Here is a 21,784-nt window from a genome sequence, read left to right on the forward strand (position 1 = left end):
TTCTCTCTTCTTTTCTCTCTCATGCCTTTACATTTTTTCTTTTCTTTGGTGTTATGCAGCTTGACTTTTATTTCTGTTGAGTATTTTTTATTGGTGGTCACTATTAATCACAATACACTTCTGCATTCAAGGGTTCCCATCTGATATTCTGTTTCAGAAATTTATAAATATTTGTTATTAGTGTGATTTGTTATTTGTATGTAAGCTAGTGAAACCAATGTATTTGATTTCATTTCATTTCATTTTATTCTTTGTACATGTAAAATCATGTTTGTATTGTGATCATTTTGTTTTTCTGTAGTTCTCTTATTTATTCATCTCAGTATTCTAGTTCACTAATCCTGTTGTTATTAACTTGGTCTAATAATTAAACCATACATTGTATATTAAATTTACTTAAGTTTCAGTTGTTCAATTTGAGTCTTTGCAAAATATGCCTGTTTTGTGTGTGTGTGTGTGTGTGTGTGTGTGTGTGAAAGAATCTCTCTGTCATCCAGGCTTGAGTTCGGTGGTGGTCATAGCTCACTGCAACCTCAAATTCCCAGTCTCAAGAGACCTTCTCACATCCAACTCCCCAGTAGCTGACACTACAAGCACACGCTACTGTGCCTGGCTTATTTTTTTATGTCTATTTGTTGTAGAGACAGCTTTTGCTTTGTTGCCCAGGCTGATCTCAAACTCCTGGCCTCAAGTGATCTTCCTGCCTTGGCCCCCACAAGGTGCTGGGAGTACAGGCATGAGCCACTGCCCCCAGTGCCTGCTTTAGAACTTCATGTGTTTTCAAAATTATTTTGATATTCTCCTTCCCCATTTGTTACTTAATTATTTTAAATACGTTTCCAATTTGTGAAGTTTATGTGATGTATAATTTCTTCTTTCCCTTTTTTGGGGTAGCTTATTTTGTGTGCTTCATAATTTATAATTTGGTTCTTACATTATAGAGATCTCACATTTGGGATGGCCCCGGTTAGAAATTTTCTCTGTATATTCCAAGGGGCAGAGTGGACGATTTTCACAGGCTTGAGGTCTGTGTAATCAGCCCTGCAATCAGAACTGTACCTGAAGGCAGCTCTAACTTCTCGCTTTCATGACTCCTGTGAATTTGCCTCTTGATTCACTTCTGTTCCTGAGAAGTTCCCATATTTTTCTATCAGTTCTGCTGAGCAGTTTTAAAATTCTTGTAAACTTTAAAGATTTTTAATTTACTACATTAAATGACCTTTGAGAATATGTTATTCTGTGCTAAAACATCAAATGTCCACATGCATATATGAGTAAAAAATTTTACATAAATATTTTGTGTAAAACAGTGCCCCATGAGAAATTTCAATTTTTCTCATTTGAAACATCTCAATGCCCATGTATTATACACTAACATTACTGTGAAGTATAAATATTTTCTTTTTTTTCAATTTTAATAATGTATTTTATTTAATCCAGTATAGCCAAAAATATCATTTCAACATGTGATCAATATTAAAAATTATTAATAAAATATTTCACTGTTTTTTTTCTGTATTGTCTTTGACATCCAGTGAATATTTTACACTTATAGCATGTCTCATTTCAGACTAGCCACCTTTCAGGTGCCCAATAGTCACATGTGGCTGGTGGCTACTGTATCAGACAGCAAGTATGCTGGCAAGGTCCACATTTACTTTTCCAACCTAGATCTCTCCCCTGAACTGCAGAATCATTCATCCAACTGTCTGCTCAACATCCCCACCTGAATTTATTATAGGCATCTAAAATTTAGTATGTCCAGGGCCAGGCGTGGTGGCTCACACCTGTTATCCCAGCACTTTGGGAGACTGAGGCGGCCAGATCACTTGAGGTCAGGAGTTTGAGATCAGCCTGGGCAACATGGCAAAACCCTATCTCTACTAAAAATACAAAAACAATTAGCCGAGCATGGTGGCCCGTGCCTGTAATCCCAGCTACTCCAGAGGCCGAGGCATGAGAATAGCTTGAACCAGGGAGGCAGAGGTTGCAATGAGCTGAGATCGCTCCACTGCACTCCAGCCTGGGTGACAAAGTGAGACTCTGTCTCAAATATATACATATATATGTGATATTTATAATATATGTATTTTTGTGTGTGTGTGTGTGTGTGTGTGTATAGTATGTCCAAAATGAAGCTATCCATCTTCCCCCAAGAAAGCTTTCAGAGGCTTACACATCTCAATTAATGACAACTCCATTTTTCAGGTTGCTCAGGCCCAAATATTTTCTTAATACTTGGAAGAATTTTTATGTTTCGGACAAATATCCAAAGTGATCATGCTCCATTTTAATGCATAACTCCTGCATGTGGGGTGAATTGCTGTTTTTCTATAAAGTTAAGAATGTTAATTAGTGGAATTAAATATATAAATTCAGGTCTTTTGGTTTCAGTCACAAAGCTTCCTCCTTAGCATTTCTCTGGTGCTGTAAAAGTAATCTCAGTTTGAATGTTCTATTTAATCTAGATGTCATTTAAAACAATCTCAGGGATAAAAGACTACCCATTGGGGACAGTGTACACTGCTCGGGTGATAGCTGCACCAGTATCTCAGAAATCCCCACTAAAAAACTTATCCCTGTAACCAAACACCACCTGTTCCCCAAAAACCTATTAAAATAAAAATTCACATAAAATTAGAAAATAATAAAGCAATCTAAAAGGAAATTTGCATGTGGCTACACGTTACTTGTTGGTTACACTTTAATATTTATTGTCATTTTAAAGTGTTCAGGAAACATTACTTAGAGGATTTCTGCCTTTGTGAAGTTAAAGACACTAATTTAGGTTTAAAACCTTGTAATATCAAATGATTTTCTTGGTATTGGAAAATTATGGGCATGGTGTGGTGGCTCACGCCTATAATCCCAGCACTTTAAGAGGCTGAGGCGGGTGGATCACGAGGTCAGGAGATCTTGACCATCCTGGCTAACACGGTGAAATCCGTCTCTACTAAAAATACAAAAAATTAGCCAGGGGTGGCGGTGGGTGCCTGCAGTCCCAGCTACTCGGGAGGCTGAGGCAGGAGAATGGCGTGAACCCGGGAGGCGGAGCTTGCAGGGAGCGGAGATCGAGATCGCGCCACTGCACTCCAGCCTGGGCGACAGAGAGAGACTCGATCTCAAAAAAAAAAAACAAAAAAAGAGAGAGAGAGAGAGAGACAGAAAGAAAGAAAGAAGGAAGGAAAGAAAGAAAGAAAGAAAGAAAGGAAGGAAGGAGAGAGAAAGAAAGGAAGAAAAATTATGTCCATCCTCTGTTTAGTGCTCAAAAATGCTGATCACTTTTTCACTTGATTAACTTGCTAATAAAGTTTCAAACTTTCTACTAGTTACTTAACACTCTATTTTTTCTATACCAGACAGTTGATTTCCATAATCATTTTAATATCAATTAATATCATTGTAAATGTATCTTTTTTTACTTTATTAATCTCTGTGTACACATAAACTCTTTGGCATTAAATCTATGCGTAAGTGGCTTGAAATTGCTCCTAACACATCATCAATTATATCTAGGCATTAACCACTCTGATTCATCATATTTTCATCTCTTTCTACTGTTTTGCATTTACTGTGTCATTCTGTGTTTATTAAAATTTATAATTTCTTTTCTGTAAACATATTTCCAATATATGAAGTTTATGCGATGTACAAATATTAATATTTAGGAGGCAGTTTCAGTTTGTCATTTAGGCAAAATCAAGTCTAATGATGCAAGTTTTCCAGTTAACTTTATTCTTTGTTACCTATTTATAGCATTTAAATTTAATGAGTCCATAATTATACGTATACATATACATATCAGTGATGACTACGGTCAAACAATGTAACATATGCATGAACTCATGTAGTTTCCTTTTGGTGTCAAAGCACCTAAAGTTTACCCTGTTCAGAAATTACTAGTGTATAATATGAAAATAGTAACTATAACCTTTAAATTGTACTTTAGTCCTCCAGATTTATTTATTTTATATAACTGAAACGTTGACTTGTGTCTCTTCTCCCCCAAGTCATCATTCTATCAAGTGTCTATGTATTTAATCTTTTTAAAGATTTCATATATAACAGAAATTATGCAGTATTTTTCTCTCTCCCTAAGCTATTTCACTAGCTTGTTATCCTCCAGGTTCATTTATGTTATCACAAATGGCAGTATCTTCAACTTTTTAAAAGCTGAAAAATATTTTATTATTATATATTACACACACACACACACACACATACACACAAACACCTCCCCCACAATTTTTTTCTTCACTCGTACATCAATGCACAGTAACTTCATCCTATGGCTTGGCTATTGGGAACGAAGCTGCGGTGGGTCATGGGGAAGAAGGGAGTGCAGATGTCTCTATAAGATGCTGATTTCATTTCCTGTTGATATATAATTTATAAGAGGGATTGCTGAGTCATATGTAGTTCTATTTTTAGATTTTCAAGAACCTTCATACTGTTTCCCATAATGGCTGTACTAACTTACATTCTAACCAGCAGTGAACAAGGGTTCCCTTCTCTCCACACCATCACCAACACTTGTTATCTCTTGTCCTTTTTATAACAGCCATCCTAACAGATGGGAGCTGATAGCCCATTGTTATTTAATCAGAAACTGTAAAACTCCTAGAATAAAACACAGGGCAAAAGCTCCTTGACATTGGTTCAGATAATAATTTGTTAAATACGACATTAAAAGCACAAGCAACAATAATACAAGTAGGAGTATATCTAACCCTAAAGCTTCTGCACAGGAGAAATCAATCAATGAAATTAAAAAGCTGCTCATGACCTCAGAGAAAACATTTGCTAGCAATATACATCATAAGGGGTTAAAATCAAAATACATAAGAAGCCCACACAACTGAATAGAAAAAAAGAGAGAAAACTCACCAAAATCTGATAACCTGGTTTAAATACAAGCAAAGAACCTGAATAGACATTTATCTTTTAAAAAAGATATAAAAATGGCTAATAAGTGCTCAACATCAGTAATCATCAGGAAAATGCAAACCAAAGTCCTCATTTACTTAGCTTCCATATTTTATTTCACACAATAAATATGAATATGTACAGCAGGTACAGCAATCTCCATCCTACAACAGAGGACCCTGAGCCTGGTGACTCGGGGATGCATCTGCATGGAGCCGGCCTGGGGTGGGGTGGATGGTGCTGAAGAGGACAGCAGATGACGTAGAACCAGGGGCAGTGACTCACCTGGGACCCCCTCAGCAGGGGAGCCTCGGTCAGTCCCCAAAGCTCAGCAGCACCCTCTGGGGACCTGCTACCTGCTGGCTTGGTCAGCACCATGGACAGAGGACAGGTGGGCGAGGCTCAGTCAGAACTCCTGGGAGGAGGACAGCCAGGTGCCCCAAACCAGGGCTGCTGGATGACAGCCCTGAGAACCCCCTGAGGCTAGGGATGGGGTAAAGGGCCAAGCTGGTCACCTGTGGGGCCCTCAGTTACCCTCATTGCCGCTGGTGCCACCCCGGCAGTGCACAGCAGCACAATTAGTAAGTGGACAAGCCAGGCATGTGGATGGGTCTGGGGAGTCTTGCTCAGGGGCTCTGACAGGACAAAAGAAGGGCCACTGGGGCTGGAGAGAGGGTCACAGCCTCTGGGTCAGTCACGATGGAGAAATGAGGAAAAGGGAACGGGTGGTGGCCGATATGCAGGAGAGGCAGGTGGACGCGGGATGGTCAGAGTCCATTAGATAGGATGGGCTCCAGGTGCATCCTTGCTGTACTGGGCACTTCTCAGCATTCCTGGAACTCAGCTTGGTGATATAGTCACATTTTGGGAGACTGCTGTCAGGGCCCAGCCACACACCCCTGAGCAGCCCTGTGCCATCTCAGGACTGGACTTTCTCAGCTCCCATAGGGGATGCTGCCTGCAGCCCAGGAGGGGCAGCCCCATTGTGCAGCCTGATCCCCCATGGATCCTAAGCAGCCTCTGCCTGGCCCTGTGCTCCCTCTGCTCCATCGCTCCGGCCCCTCCTGAGTGTCAGCCAGCATGGAGGCCCTGTCTGTCCTTTCTTCCCTATGCAGTCTCCTGGACTGAGACCTGGGTCAGATGAGGATGGGGCTGGTCCTTCCCTGAGACCTGCTCAGGAAAGGGGATGGCCCCCAACCTGGTCCAGGTCCTCAGCTCTCCTCGCGGCCTTACAGTGAGACAGATCTGCCCCTGTCTGTGCTTTGGAGGTGGAGGTAAGAGCCTGATCCTGCTGCATGGAAGCTGCTCCATAGATGGGTGACTTGGTGGGGGTTTGATGAGGCAGAGGCCGTGGCCTGTGGGCATGGTTGCTGGTGAGGGGGAGTGACACATTGTCACTGGGAGAGGCCACAGCTCCTGCTGAATCTCACACTAAACTCCAGCCCTGCAGGTGTTTTACTACAGCCACCACCGAGAATCACAGTAGTGTCTCTGGAGTCACTGCCCGCTGCCCACCAGGGCCCTACCTGGAGGCCAAGACCCAATCAAAGCCCAGGTTGTCTGTGCCCTGGAAACAGTGTGTCTTGTGGTCATGAGGCCAGGCCACCAGTGCCCACTCCTCAGGGGCTGGGTTCTGTCCTATTCTGGCTCCTTCCAGTTCAGTCACATTGGGGCCCCTAAGCACATGACCCAGCATCCAAGAATCAGAACAGGAAGCCTGGCAGCTCAGCTCACTCCATCACTTCTTATCTACAGCAAACATATCAGGGCATCAGATGCACAGATAAATGGCTATGAATGTTTAACAACTGGAATAAATCTAGGAAGAGCAAGAAGGCACAGCGGTGAGTAAGTGTCCCCCGTGACCGCTCTTCAGTGTTTAGGGCAGGTGCCCATTTTTGCTGCCTGGTGCTGCCTGCTTTTCAGACAGAGAAGGGTACACTTTCCTCACCAAAAGGACAACAGGCCCGGTCCCCAGCCCTCCTGCCCATCCCTGCAAGGATCACCTTGCTGGGAGGAATCTGATGCCGGAGCCTGGGCCACTTCTAAGCCAGGAACAGGAACACCTTCTGGTCACCCCAAAGGAAGGAATAAATCCTGATCAGAGTTCACAACCTGAGCTCTTGCTCACTCTTTATTCATGGGAAGGGAAGCCCAGGCCTAGGTAGACAAACCTCCCCTGAGGAACCGTGGAGCCAAAGGCTGGAAACTTCCAGAATCCTTAGGTTTGGATCCCCCTTGGGGTCACCCTGAGGCCTGTCTCACCAGAGCATTCGTCTGTCCACAGATGTCTTATTGGGTCTACAAAGGAATCCTCACAGAGGTCTGGGGCTCAGCATGGTCACCCCTACTGAATGTCAAGAAGGAGAAGGACAAGAACCCAGGGAAACACCAGGTCTGGTCCTTCCAGTCCCAGCCAGAGCAGGATGCATAGGCCAGAACGTGTCAGAAGCCCAGTTACCCAGATGGAGGGAAAGTCAACCCCAAGGGGGCGGAAGGGGTCAGTCACAAATCCTGGGCAGACAGTGGCGTGGGCAACACAGGTGAGCTGCACACTGCTGATTTTCCCTGGCTTTGGAAATGAAGTTTCTGCAGAAAAAGCCTCTTTTCCTTCCAGAACCACTGTTTCATGACAGCAGTTTTGACAGTGAGTCTTGTGTCTGTTCTGAGGCTTGGCCGTACTCTACAGAAAATGAAGCAGGCCCAGATGTCCTCAGTGAATGTGCACCAGAATGACCTAGATGTGAGCCACACCTTCATAAGCCACACCCTGTTCAGAGAGCGCTGCTGCATCAAGTAAGGCGTGTGGGGCGTGGAGGGTCCCCGGGGAGGCGGGCATTCTGGAGGGATGGGGCATCTGAGGGGCAATGGGGAGGTCTCAGGACAAGGGTAGTGTCTCAGAGAAGAGGGTGACAGCCCAGCCAACTGCTTGGAATTCTGGCCTTGGGAAGGGTCTGCAGAGGGGCCTGGAATATTGAGGTTTTCAGAGCAGTCCAGGGGGCTCTGAACACCTCTGCTCATTCCATGAAGACAAGCAAATGTTGTGTACCCAGATTATCACCTTAAAATGACTCCTACAGTGCTTGATGGGACAAGTGTGCACAGGAGACCCCAGGCCAGAGACCCTGCTGCCCTACAGGGCCTGGCTTCCCCAGCTGAGGGGTCTGGCTCCTCCAGAAGGACCCAGCTCCCTTTCTCTGCACAGGAGGCAGAAGCAGGTCCCTGCAGGGCACACAAGCCATGCCCTGTCTGAGAGGGGGCATCACACGACTGGGGCTGGGACTCAGGGCCGGCATCCTGGGCAGACTGGGCCAAGACTCATCTTGGGAGAGTACTTGGGGAGGCCCTTCTTTCAGGGCCCACATTTGATGGAGATGAGACCACCCCTATAAGAAGCTGCAAGATCTTATCTGATCCAGCCTAATGTGGGAGGTCTCATCCCATGCATAGGGGGCCCCCAGCACCACAGACTGAGGTTCTAGTATTCCCTGCTCAGGCCACCAGCCCTCCACCTTGAAGGACCAGGTCCTCCCATGCCTGCTGTCCCCATAAATTCCTACTTCAAGCTAATCACAAGCTCATCCTGAGGCTCTGGTACATGTGCTTTCTGCAGGGCAAGCACATGCTCACAGCCAGGGCACATATGGCATTGAAAGTGCACAGAACCCGGTCCCCACGTGCCCGAAGGTGCTGGGGGAGCACACAAGCACATCAAACCTGGCCCAAGGGCAGTACCCACACTGCCCACAGGACCCTCCGCTTTAGCCCTGAGGGAGGGCCAAACCAATCCAACTATGGTGGGCTGGAGAGGGCACCATGAGTCCTCCTGGAAACTGAACCTACCCCTGACACAACTCAGATGAAAGGCAGGAGTGTGGCGAGCACTTCCCTGCCTAGACCTTCCCGTATCCGTTGCCTCCTGTGCAGAGCTGGCCCCCAAGGGTGTCCAGAAAGGACCCAGCACTGCCCAGTGCAATGTGCCCAGGGCAGAAACAGGGTGAAGGCACAGACCCCTCCCAGGAAACCCCCCCCTGGCCTGATGCCCAGCCCCAAACCTAGACCCTCTCCTGAAGCTCTCCTGTTTGTCCTGTGGGAGCTCTCCCAAGACGCACTGTCCCAGACCTGGGCTCTGGATGATGATGTGGTTCTCAGGCACTTTTAGGCCTCCATGGCTGAGCTCAGACGGATGCACTGTGACATGCCCCCCAGGTGGTCTCGAGCACCAGGTCTCCTCTGAGTCACCATCTAAGACAGTAAACAGTGGGGAGTGCCCAGGACCCTCCATCCCTGCTCCCCAGGCCTTCCTTCTCCTCCTCCTCTTCCTTCTCTAAGAAGCTTCTAAAAACAGGCCAGCTGGGCCCCAGGGCAGGTGTTGGACTCACCTCAGTAACAGGGCAGGGGATGAGGGCAAGACCCCTCCAAGCCCCCCACCACACCCTTCCCCTCCTGCCCTAGAAGAATCCTGGAGGGCCCTAGAGGGTTCAGTCCCATCTGTGCCAGCCCACACCCACAGCTGCAAGCACCAACAGGGCCAGAGAGAAACAGGGGTCCCCACTCATGAGTTCCCATACCCCAGGCAGCACACACCCCTCACTGTGAAATCACTAGGGACCCTCACTCACAAGTGCCCATACCCCAGGTGGCATACACCCCTCACTGTGGGATCAGCAGGGACCCTCACTCACGAGAGCCAGCAGGTACCCTCACTCACAAGCACCCATATCCCAGGTGGTACACATCTGTCACTGTGAAATCAGTAAGGACCCTCACAAGTGCCCATACCCCAGGCAGCACACACCCCTCACTGTGGGATCAGCAGCCTGTAGTGTTTCTTCAGTGTCAGACCAGGTGGGTTCCTAGAGACCCCAAGACTCCAAAAACCCAAACCGTACAAGGGTCAGGTGGGTTTGGGGGAGAAGTGGACCAAGTTTGCTTTCCATTCAGCTAAACACACAAAGATCCCTAGGAAGGCCCTGGTTCTGGAGCGAGTGTCTGTGGCACCCAGGCCTCTGCGGGTGTCCCTCAGCATGGAGACCCTTCCCAAGGGGGACAGGCTGGCCCACCAGCCCAGCTCCAGAAGCCCAGAAGCTGACCTGAGGCCAAGGCCCAGCAGCATGAGAATTCTGTAGAGCCCAGGACAGCAGGTCACTCTCTGGGGGCCCAGTGGCTCAAGATGTGGCAAGTCTGTTCCCATCTCAGGATAGACCATGGGATTTTTGGTGAGTTCTGTGTTGAAATTCTCTCCCAAACTCCCCATGGATCTCGACATCCGGGGCTCATGGTGTCCACAGTGCAGCTTTGAGCAGGGATGCTGAACCCTTGTTCTTTCATCTTCCCTGGACACCCCCAGGACCATAGGACAGGCCCTGGCCCTGAACCCCATCAGGGCCCCCACAACCAGGCCTTGCCCAGCCCACCGAAACCCCAGCGGCAGGGCCATAGATACTCCCCTTGCATGGTGGCACCTGGACCTGACCTTTCTCAGGGGCCACGGAGCAGCACAGCCTTAAAGGAGCCAAGACAGCACCCAGACAACCCCAGACAGCTCCTCAACTGGGTGAAATCAGTGTCAATGGGGAAGCTGAACTCAGAGGCTGCTGGAGGGCAGAAGGACTGTGGCATCTGCAGAGCCCTAGCCAGCCAGTGCCTATCACATGTCCCCATGCCTGCCCACTTGTGTGACAGAGCCTCGCTCACAGGGCAAACATCCCAGACCTACAGATGCCCAGCCCAGCCCAAGCCCTGGGAGAAAAGGGACCCAGGAGAACCATGGGAGCCCCAGAAATAGCCAAGATAACGAAACAGGGGACTGAGCTTCCCGGGGCACTGGCCAAAATTAGAATTTGGCCCAAGGAAGGGCAAGCCCCTTAAAGTAGTGTGTGGGTACGCAGGGCCCTCCAAGTCAGGGCATGCCTGGCAAGGCCAAGGCAGAGATGTTACCAGGCTCAAGGAGCAACCATCCACATCGCTGAGGGTGGGATAGGAGCAGGTGGACCAGCCTCCAACCTCTTCAACTCAAGGAAGCAGCGATGGCTGGGCTCTCACACCCTGAGTGGCCACCATCTGACCATCAGTGGGGCAGAAGCCAGAGACCATTGATCTATCACATGGTCCTGGGGCCCTGCTTCCACTGCACAAGAATGCCTTCAAGTCACATGATCAAGAAGAAGCTGGGCAAGAATGGGCCCAGGAGACTGGGTCCCTGGGTCTGCTGTCCTCAGCAGGTGCCAAGGACAGAAAAAGTCAGAAAAGTTTTCTATGGTCAGAAAAAGTCAGAAAGGTAGTCTCACTCCTTGGAAGGAGGCTCCAAGGTGGAGACCAGAGCTGCAGGGGGAGAAGGAGCTCCTGGCAGCACTGAAATAGGCTCTGGCAGGATCCCAGAGTCTGCAGTTCCATCCTTCTCTTTTTCCTTTTCTTTGAGAGCTTGGAATCTTCTTCCATTTGATGGTGAGTCTGCAGTCATGGACAATGAATTTACAAAAGGACTTCTCAGTGGCCATTTCCGCAGCCTGCCCTGTGGAAAGCTGATGAGAGCACACTGCTGTCTCTGCACAACAGTAACCATCCAGATCTCACCAACAGGTAGATTATTTCTTAAATCTGTCTCAGTAATGGTATCCCCCAGACCATCAACATAGAGTGGGGGCAGACTTCTCCGCCAGTGGGTCTGGATGACGCATGGTTGAAGCCTGCTCTAGAAGCTTATCTGTCTGCTATGGGGTCATTGTTTTCACAAGTCGATCTTTCATATTCTGATCAGCAAGGGGTCATCTGGATCTGCAGGCTTCTCATGTCTGTGCGGACACTCCTCTCCTCTCTCACCCTCTCCTTTCACCCACAAAGAGCAAATGTGGGGCTTATTCCTTAGGTAGTAGACTGTGTCCTGGGCCAGTTTGAGCAGCATGTCACTGGTGGATGTGGCTTTCCCCAGTGAAACAGCTGGTCATGTTCTATCAGGGTTAGAAATCCCTCTCTCCATATCTGCAGTCACCTTTTAAAGACAGTTCTGCATCATGAACCTGGACCGGCAGTCATACTCCAGGTGTGAGAGGCAGGTCTGAGGGACATTTCCCACAGGCTTGGCACTCTCCAGTCTTCTTGGAATGCATGTGTACCACAGAGCCCCATCCAGACACTGGCCTGAATGGCCTGGCACAGATTTTGCACTTTTTCTCACACTTTTCTTTGGTCATTCAGATACACTGGTTTTCTCCAGGACACGTGTGACACAGAAGAGAAAAGCATCCTCCCAGGTTTGTCTGTTTTAGGTGCTGGAGCCCAGAGAGGTCTCCTCTTGAGAGGATTGGCAGGCAGCAGTAGCTTTTCAGGTGGGAGAGAGGGAGAGAGGACCCCCACAATCCCGTCGGCCCCAGCTCTTCTTTCTGGCTGTTCTTGAGACCCTGAATGACCTCTGACCACATGTGATTCATCTTTCTTGACTCAAGGTGAACCTCACTTCCAAGGAATCTCCATTCTTGGAGGGAACTCTTGGCTTCCTAGTATCTCCAAGAACTGGCCTGGAAGAGACAGAGAAATGTGGATGCATCTTGAGACACTCACAGTGTAAACCTGGTGCTTTTCAAAGACCCTCCCTCTACACTGACAGGGCTTAAGGAGACCTTGTGTCTGCTGCCAGGAGATGACAAAACCTTAAATGAGAAGGTCAAGAACCAGGATCACTGGAAAAAGAAATGTCCGGTCTCTAAACTCATAGACATGTTGGGGAACATCTGTGTGTCTGGATATTTATTGTGTCCAATGACGGATAAAGACTCAAAAACTCACCAGCTGTGGTGGCTCACACTCTTAATCCCAGCAATTTGGGAGGCCAAGGCAGGTGGATCACCTGAGGTTAGGAGTTCGAGACCAGCCTGTCCAACATGGTGAAACCCCATCTCTACTAAAAATACAAAACTTAGCAGGAAACCATGGTGTGAACCTGTAAACCCAGTCACTTGAGAGGCTAAGGCAAGAGAGTCATTTGAATCTGGGAGGCAGAGGTTGCAGTGAGCTGGGATTGCGCCACTGCACTCTGGCCTGGGCAACAGAGACACAGTCTCAAACTAAAAAAAAAACAAAAACAAAAACAAAAAAAACCTAACAAACAAAAATAAAATGTGAAAGCAAAAAGATTTTGGCTAAGTACTCCTGGCCTGGAAGGGCTCTTTGTTTTACATGCAGGTGATCTGTCCTGAAAAGAGGCCTCCTGGTCACAAAGTCTTACTTGGAAAGAGCTCCAAGTACACAGAGCCACAAGCCCATCAGCCATGGAGCTGCCTCTGCTGCCCAGGATGGAAACATGGAAACTCAGGGTCAAGGTGACTGAGGCTAGAACAAAAAGATTAGGGGAAAAAAAAAGAAAACAGTTTAAAAAATTAAAGAAAAATATTCTAACATGAAGAAATTTTTTATTAAAGCCTTGTCTCTGAATAAGTTAAATATGGCATATCACAGTATTGTACATAATAATCTAAAATTTTAACTATTGGCCAAGTACAGTGGCTCATGCCTATAATCCCAGCTCTTTGGGAAGCCAAGGTGGGAGAATTTTGCGAACCTAGGAATTGGAACTAGCCTGGGCCACAGAGTGAGACCATGTCTCTGCCAAACAATAAAACATTAGCTGGGCATGGTGGCATGGCCTGTAAAACAATAAATAAAAATGAAATTCTAACTGCCACAAACTAAGCTACAATATTTATGTCATCATAAAGTAATAGACAATGTATTTCAGTCCAAAAGAAGTAACCAAGAATTGAGTTCAAAATCAATTCAGAGCTTTGCCTTCTCTGTATGGTGGAAGAGCAAGAAACAGACTCCCTCTGGCACCAGATACATAGGAAGCCAGACCAACTACATCAACCAGATGTTTCCAGACACTAGAAGCAACTGCAAGGAGCACAGGACAGTGGTCTGGAGGCTGAAACTGAGGGGACCACATTGCTGCCCCAGCTTAGAGCCTGCAGAGCCTCCTGGCAGTGCAGGGTGGGAGGATATAGGCAGCGCATGGAAGTCCCCACATTAAAGAGACAGAGTTGAGAATGTGAGGAGAGAAAAACATGGGGCTGAGTACCAAAAAGCAGGGAGGAGTGGCTGGAGTAGGGGTAAGATTGGTGAGTAGAAGATGGGGGCTCATTAAACCATTGGCAGGTATATGGGTAAATACCAATCAAGATAAATAATATTACCCAGTACAAAAGAGAAAAGGCACCTAACACTTTTTTTTTTTTTTTTTTTTTTTTTTTGAGACAGAGTCTTGCTCTGTTGCCTAGGCTATAGTGCAGTGGTGCGATCTTGGCTCACTGCAACCTCTGCTGCCTGGGTTCAAATGATTCTCCTGTCTCAGCCTCCTGAGTAGCTGGGATTACAGGCACATGCCACCATGCCTGGCTAATTTTTGTATTTTCAGTAGAGATGGGGTTTCACCATGTCAGTCAGGCTGGTCTCAAACTCCTGACCTCGTGATCCGCCTGCCTTGGCCTCCCAAAGTGCTGGTGTGAGCCACCATGCCCGGCCCACCCTACATTTTTTTTTCAGAGCGTTTTCACAAGAAAACTTGTCATTATGAGTATAATATTATCTAAAAGTAGCAGAGGAGGGAACATTTCCCTGTATATTTTAGGAAGCTAGTATTACTCTCCAATAGAATCGGAGAAAGGCAGTACAAAAAAAAAAAAAAAAAAAACCCACAAAAAACACCCTGTAAAACAGTATGCCTCATGAAACTCGATGTGGAACTCCCCAACAAAACATTATTCAAGAGAACCACATGCTTCACCCTGGGTGAATTTCTTCTAGGAATCATAAAGATTGGGGGAAACCAAAGGAAATCTTTTGTTAAGAATCAAAATTGTAGACTCCTGTCTTGAGTTGATTACTTTGAATTTTTCATCCCAAAATATATACAGGACCTGGTCTAATTCTATGATCTTTGCCACATGCAGCCAGATGCTGAAGAGAAATAGATACAACAGCAATATGGGAGTTATGGTCTCTAAAGCCCAGCTGAAATATCCCAGACCAGAAGTTTCACAAACAGAAAAACAACATACTTATCCTGAACAAGGGAAGGAGAAACAATTCAAACATTTAAATTAAAATTGCTGTGAGAATACTGACTTGTTAGAAATTGAAGGAGCGAGCAATGCTTCTAAATTCCATGCTTTTCCATCAGAATATGGAGATAGACAACCTCAAAGTGCAGTTTCTTCACAATTGACTTTATCCAGTCATAACATTAATTTCCCTACGAATCAAATCATAAAATAAACTCATGACATATTCTCTGACTAAAAGAAGGCAAGATAAACTGAACGCTTAGTTGTCAGTGTAGTAAATTATGTACGAGTATCTTATTGCTGCATTTTTAAATAATGATGGAATTAGAAATAATCTAAGTTTCTATCAAATAATAAACAGTGAAACAAATCTTGTATACCCATTCTTTGGAATAAATTTAAGACATTAAAAATAGAATCTCGTGCATTGATATGGAATAATGTAAATGATATATTGCTTGTGAAATAGCAAAATAAAAAAATAGTATGATACAATTTGTGTTCAAAAACTGTACATGTATTTTTCTTTTTTTTTTTTTTTTGGAGGCAGGGTCTCATTCTGTTGCCCAGACAGGAGTGCAATGGCATGATCACAGCTCACTGCAGCTTCAACCTCCTGAGCTCAAGGGATCCTCCCCACTCGGCCTACCAAAGTGTTGGGATTACAGACACGAGCCACCACACTTGGCCAAATTTATGTGTATTTATAAATTTATAGAAAACATCCAAAAAAATAAACACCAAGCTATAATAATTCCTTCTAACAAGGGAGTGAGTTTGGAATGAAGAGGAAGACATGTGAAACTTTCGTTACATAAAGATCTCTATGATCCACCATTATTAAAACAGCATGCATTTCTTTTATAATTAGAGAAAGAAAAAAATATGCATTGTTACCACTTGGTAGGAGGGCACCAGTTTTGTTTTCATCAGTATTTGAATTACATGTTAGTGCACAGCACAAACCTGGAAGAGAAAGTCCAGAGGAATAATTAGAACAAAAAAAATCACACATCAAAAAGTGAGTGGGTGTTATCTTTACATAGCAACAAGCGTTCCAAGTGAGTTGTGGTCAGGATCTACCGCTGCTCCAGCTCCCTCAAATCACCTACACCCTGCCAAGGGGAAGACGAAGGACAGGGAAAGCCAAGTGCCAGCAAGTACTCTCCCCAACCAAAGGCCTGTTTCTGCAAGTTTTCTGTCATTAAGAAGAAAATAGAGTCCAAATGGGATGTAGACCCCTTCAGGACGCTGGCAGAGAAACACAAAGAATATGCCACAGTCATACCTTAGAGGAAGACTTCTAGGTTTAGACTTGAAATTCATCAAAAGCTTGTATGAAGTAAATAAAACTACTCTACCTCTCCAAGTGTCAGTTTCCTCACCTATAAAATGGGAACCGCACGTCAACTTCATCAAATTGTTGCCAGAGTTAAATTCACAAAGATATTTAAAAGTGACTGTTACTGTTACTGCAAGGGTTCACATTATTTTTTTTAAAAAAAAAAAAGCATCAGACTTCAAAATACACAAAAGGAATAATGTCCATGTGTCCAAAGACAAGATGATCAGCTTTCGAAGCAGCCTGAGGTGCATGAGAATGAGGTCCATCCCTAACTAGAACTCTTCACAGCTCCACTGAAGAGGACACACACAGGGCCACAAGAAGGTGAATGCATGGCCAGTGTAAAGTGACTGGTGAAGTGAGGGTGGAATCCCTAAAGACCCTCTGAAATGCAGTTACACAACAGGCTCCCAGGAAACACTGGAACAAACCAGGCAGCTGAGCAGACACTACCAGGAATGAGGTGAGCAGAGAAGGGCCGGAGCCACAAATCTCAGCAGAATACACCAAACTGCAAGGAGCTCCTGGCTCTGTGAACAGCAGGGACCAATCTTGTGAGGCAGCTGCTGGGGACAGCTGAGATCACCTGTTTTTGCAGTCACACACCCAACAGCAGTGCCTCTGGAACACAAATCACAAAACCCTCTCCATTCATCTTTAAGGTGACAGATGATGGATGCCCTCACATTACAACAGCCTGACCATACTTGCGGACAAATGTATTTAGAAACTCCCACCTAAAGGGGGAATAGTCAGGAGTAAAATGAGAATATTGAGGGATGGGGGAGGAACGCAGGTACTTGACCCCACAAACTCTACTGAAAACAAGGGAAGAGAATGTTGTGCTGTGGTCTCCCCATACTTCATCTCATCACGTCCATAGATGCTGCACGGTTCTTGTTCCCTTATTTACAAAGGTGTTGATTGAGCCCAAGTGTAATTGATCCTGAAGGAGAAAATTCTTTACAAAGTACAATTACAGTGTCTAATATCCATGACCAGGGTTTTAAGGGTTTTTAAAAATAGTAACCCACATTCAGGAATCACAAATGAAGCCTGTTGTAATGTGTGATATGAACAAGGTCTTATTTTCATGTAGATTAACACCTTGGTTTTTACAGATTAAACATAAAAGCATAAAAGCTGGCGTCATTCCAGAATCAAAGGAACTGTCCCTGAGGACATATGGAATTAAGGGACTCAATGATTAGGAAGCTACACGAAACTAGAAGTGCTCCCAGAAGTTTCCATTGTCTAGACAGAAAAATTAAACAGATCAGCCCGAGAGAGTAAAGGTACCTCCGTGAATGCCCGGGGTGATGAACACTCCACTCAAAGCAAAATTGTGAAGCCTGAGGAGTTTCAAAGACGCCTCAAGCGCTCCACACCTTGAAAGTCACTCCCACAAAGCTGGAGCACCACCTGTTCCTGAGGATCAGGTTGCCATCTGTGTCTTTGAGACACTGCCCAGTCAGGCCTCAGTTGAGAAGAGGCCATTGATGTCACATGTAAAATGCCTAAACCATCTTCATCTTTAGGTAGCTGTTTGGGGAACTTTCCACCAAATGGGTTGGTGGAAAATGGCGCACCAAAGACACACGCCTGGGAAGTGAGATTTTCTCCTCTGCTCTTCACATCTCCTGGGTAAACCAATAATGACACTCCCTGCCGCCTCAACATCCACATCCGCGAGAAAGGCGCTGGTGAGGGTGACATTTTCACGAAGCCACAGTCCATGTCACCCCCTGCAAAGCCCCGAACTTGTGCACTGGTGGGCCAGGCAGCAGATTTCTCCCCACAGCGGCTGCATTGCGCTCTGCCTGGAGAGAAAAGAGGGTAGCGGCACAATGGACAGCGCCCAGACCTCAGGCCGGTTCCCACAGCAGCTTAGGAAAGCAGGCGGCTCCCTGGGCTGGAGGAGGCGCAACGCCCAGGAAAGACCCCAGGTGCAGGTGGGAGAGGGAACCCAGCAGAGCAGCGGGAAGTGGGGTGAGGACCACACCCGTCCGAGTTGGACAAGGGCAGATGCCCTTCGCGGCGTCACGCCCTCCTCACCGCCCAGCCTGGACCTCCGGCTCCTGTCCCTCTCCGGACTCACTTCCCATGGCAAGGAGGTGCCCGCGATCAGTAGCCAGCATCGCTGTGGAAGCGGCGAGGTCCACACTGCTCTGCCCAACACTCCTGGGTTGCCCGCCTCCTCGCATGTCGTCTGCTGGGATTCTAGTCCAGCCGCCTTGCCACCGACGGGCGGGGAACCGTTAAGAGCTACCGTTTCCAGTCAGCTTGGTCAGGCGCGCGCTGCTCCGCTCTCCCCAAGAGAACTGCGCCCCGCCCCCGAGCCCGGGGCATGCTGGGATTGTAGTCCCGAAGCGCTTGAAACAACGGGCGGGAGCAGTAAGGAGACTACAGCTCCCAGAATGCACAGCGAGGCCGGCACAGCCCGGTTTCCCCCTTCAGGACTGCGCACCACCCCCTGTTCATGCTGGCTGGGATTGTAATCCGGTCGCCCTGCAATTAAAAAACTGGAAGCTAATCAAAGATGACAACTCCCAGTATGCCAGGCGTAGCTCCCGCCCTCGAATCCACACCTCCCCGAGTCCAGAGCAGTTCTGCCATGCTAACGGGAGCCTGACTATTCTCAAACCTTTCCTGCCTGCCGGGCGACAGCGGGACCAGGGCGGCTGGTCTTACCGTTTAATTATGTCACTACCTCTCCCTAAGATGCTGTCTTCATGCTTTGTCATTGCCAGAAGTTTGATTTCTCACGGAGCAGCAGGGGACCAGGAGCTGCTCACAAACCTGTCAGGGTTGCCATAGTAACGCTCCTCTTCCTGGAGCGGTACTCGCCCCACCCCTTCCCTCGCCCCCGCCCCTTCTCCTCGCCCCTGGCCCTTCTCCTTGCCCTGCTCTTTCCCTCGGGGCTGCCTCTCCCCTCGGCACCGCCCCTCCTCCTCGCCCCACCCCTGACACGCCCCTTCGGACATGCGCAGTGTAGTCCCTGCATAGGACTGGGGCTAATGGCCAGATGTCTGATAGTTCGACTTCTTGGCATCCCACGCGGGAAGCTCCCTCCTAAGTGTCTGAAACTGTCAGTTGACTGCTAGAAATGGATATACGCCGTCGCTGATAACCTGGCACTTGCCTTTTCAAAGCCACCATTTCCTCCATCCTCTAGGCTGTCACAAATCCTCCTCTGCACCCCAGGAGTGCCCCTTGGACCTGGGGCTGGATGCATGGCCCACACCTGGGTCAGGCCTCTCACAGGGACGCTCCTGCCACTCTAATAAAGAGTAGAAAACGTCACAGTGAAAGGCCTGACCCTGCTACATCCAGTCAGGAAACAGCCACAGGGAAGGGAGCCCCTAAGACACTTTGAGAGCCACATCCACCACTTCTCTGCCCCCGACCCAGGCTGGTCCCAGACCTTGGGGTCCTAGTGTGGACCTCCCGGTGGTAATTAACGCAGGTGCAGAACCAGAGAGCCCCTTGGTCCCTCCCAACACATGAGGGAAGTTTGTGTGGTGAAGTCATGAACAGTGTCTGCGTTGCTGCTGTGAATAGGGCTTTCTTGGAAACACTTAATTTCCCTTTTTAAATATCCCTTTGGAACCACGTTTAACAAGTTGCTGGTGGAACTTAACAGTGATAATTCTTTGAATCCATTTTTCTTTTTTCTTTTTTTGAGACGGAGTCTCACTCTGTAGCCCAGGTTGGAGTGCAGTGACCCGATCTGGGCTCACAGCAACCTCTGCTTCCCGGGGTTCAAGCAATTGTTCTGCCTCAGCCTTCCCAGTAGCTGAAATTACAGGCACCCGCCGCCACGCGTGGCTAAGTTTCATATTTTTAGTACAGGTGGGGTTTAACCATGTTGACCAGTCTGGTTTCGAACTCCTGACCTCAAGTAATCCACCCTTCTCGGCCTCTCAAAGTGCTAGGATTACAGGCGTGAGCCACTGGGCCCCGCTTGAATCCATTTTAACATTTAATTTTCCAGATTAACGCGAAGTACCCCACGACTACACGCTTTTACATCTACCTTTATGAAACTGGAGGAGGCACAGCCTCAGCTCTGTGCAGGACGGATGCACAAGAGCAGAATCTCCGTGGGACGTCTTTCTGGAGTATCAGTATTACTGCAGGATTTGAGAAAGAAACAAATTTAAATAATTTACAACGTAGGACACTGGAAATTTAAGAGAAGGCTGGAAAGTCATTGGCCTTTAATAACTGTCAGTCATCTGTGTCTAACTCGGACTTTCTCCAAGAAAAAAAAAAAAAATAAGGAGAATCTATTTTTCGTTCTTCTAAGTAGTTAAAATTAGAAACCACAACAAATCAATAGAAAGCTCTGCCCTGCCAGTCTCCTAAATCACAATATGGCCTTGGTATGGATTTTGCTTTTATTTTTTTTGGAGGGGCGTGTTGACATGTTGGGTATAAAAATTGGGGGGGGGTTTGACCAATTTTTGGAAGTTTTCAGCTATTAGTTGGTGATTTACTTTGCACCTCATTTAATTTTTCTGTCCCCTCTCCAACTTGGACTCAATCACTGCACAGGTCTCTGAGACTCTTCATTTTCTTTAAGCTTTTTCACTCTTTTATTCTGAATGGACGATTTATATTGCCCTGTCTTCTGCTTCTAACCTTTGAATAAGCTCAAAAGTATTTTTTAAATTTCCTTATCTTCCTATTGTTTCATAATTTCCATGTCTTTGCTGAGGTTCCACATCTCTTTATTCATTGTTAGAATATTTTCCTTTACCCCCATGAACAGATTTGTGATAGCTGCTTTAAACATTCTGAATTAGAACACATTGAATATCTTAGGATCACTTTTACTGCCTGCTTTTTAAATTGTGTATGGGTTACATTTTTGTGTTTCTTCACACGTCTCATGAATTTCAAAGTTGGGTACTAAAACTGTAAAGAATCATTATAGAGACTCTCAATTCTGTTGTGTACTTTTCAAGAGCGGTGTTATTGTTTACAAATGGTGTTAATTGTGCTGGATTCAAACGCCAATACCTATCTCCCCTATAGTGGGCACAGCCGAAATTCTCATTGAGTTCTTACTCACACATAGGTCATATTTGTATTATGTAGATGTGTTTCTATAACAATATATATTATTTGGGTGTCATCATTATAATCTACATTAATTCAACAAGCTACTCCAGTATTACTGAAAGCCAGGACCCCAGTTTTGTCGGCTTATTGGATTTTGTATAAATCAAAGTATATAGTATGTATACTTTTACATCTACCTTTATGGAACAGTATATTTGTGATACTCATTCATGCTGTTGCAGATAGATATGGTCTGTTCTTTTTTTTTTTTTTTTTTTCCAAGATAGAGTCTCACTCTGTTGCTCAGGTTGGAGTGCAGTGATGCAGTCTTGGCTCACTGCAAACTCCACCTCCTGGGTTCAAGTAATTCTCCTGCCTCAGCCTCCTG

At 46.5% G+C, this 21,784-nt stretch overlaps 1 long non-coding RNA gene across 1 annotated transcript; it reads right to left on the bottom strand.

Moving 5' to 3' along the window:
- Positions 1-5,019: 5,019 nt before the first annotated feature.
- Positions 5,020-18,612, bottom strand: LOC144339830 (uncharacterized). The gene is made up of 4 exons (XR_013415254.1): positions 18,428-18,612; positions 15,882-15,950; positions 15,046-15,172; positions 5,020-12,443 (listed from the first exon to the last, which is right to left on the bottom strand). It is a non-coding gene; the product is annotated as an uncharacterized LOC144339830 (long non-coding RNA).
- Positions 18,613-21,784: the final 3,172 nt, after the last annotated feature.

Source organism: Macaca mulatta, chromosome 3 (assembly GCF_049350105.2).
Source record: "Macaca mulatta isolate MMU2019108-1 chromosome 3, T2T-MMU8v2.0, whole genome shotgun sequence".
Lineage (NCBI taxonomy): Eukaryota > Metazoa > Chordata > Mammalia > Primates > Cercopithecidae > Macaca > Macaca mulatta.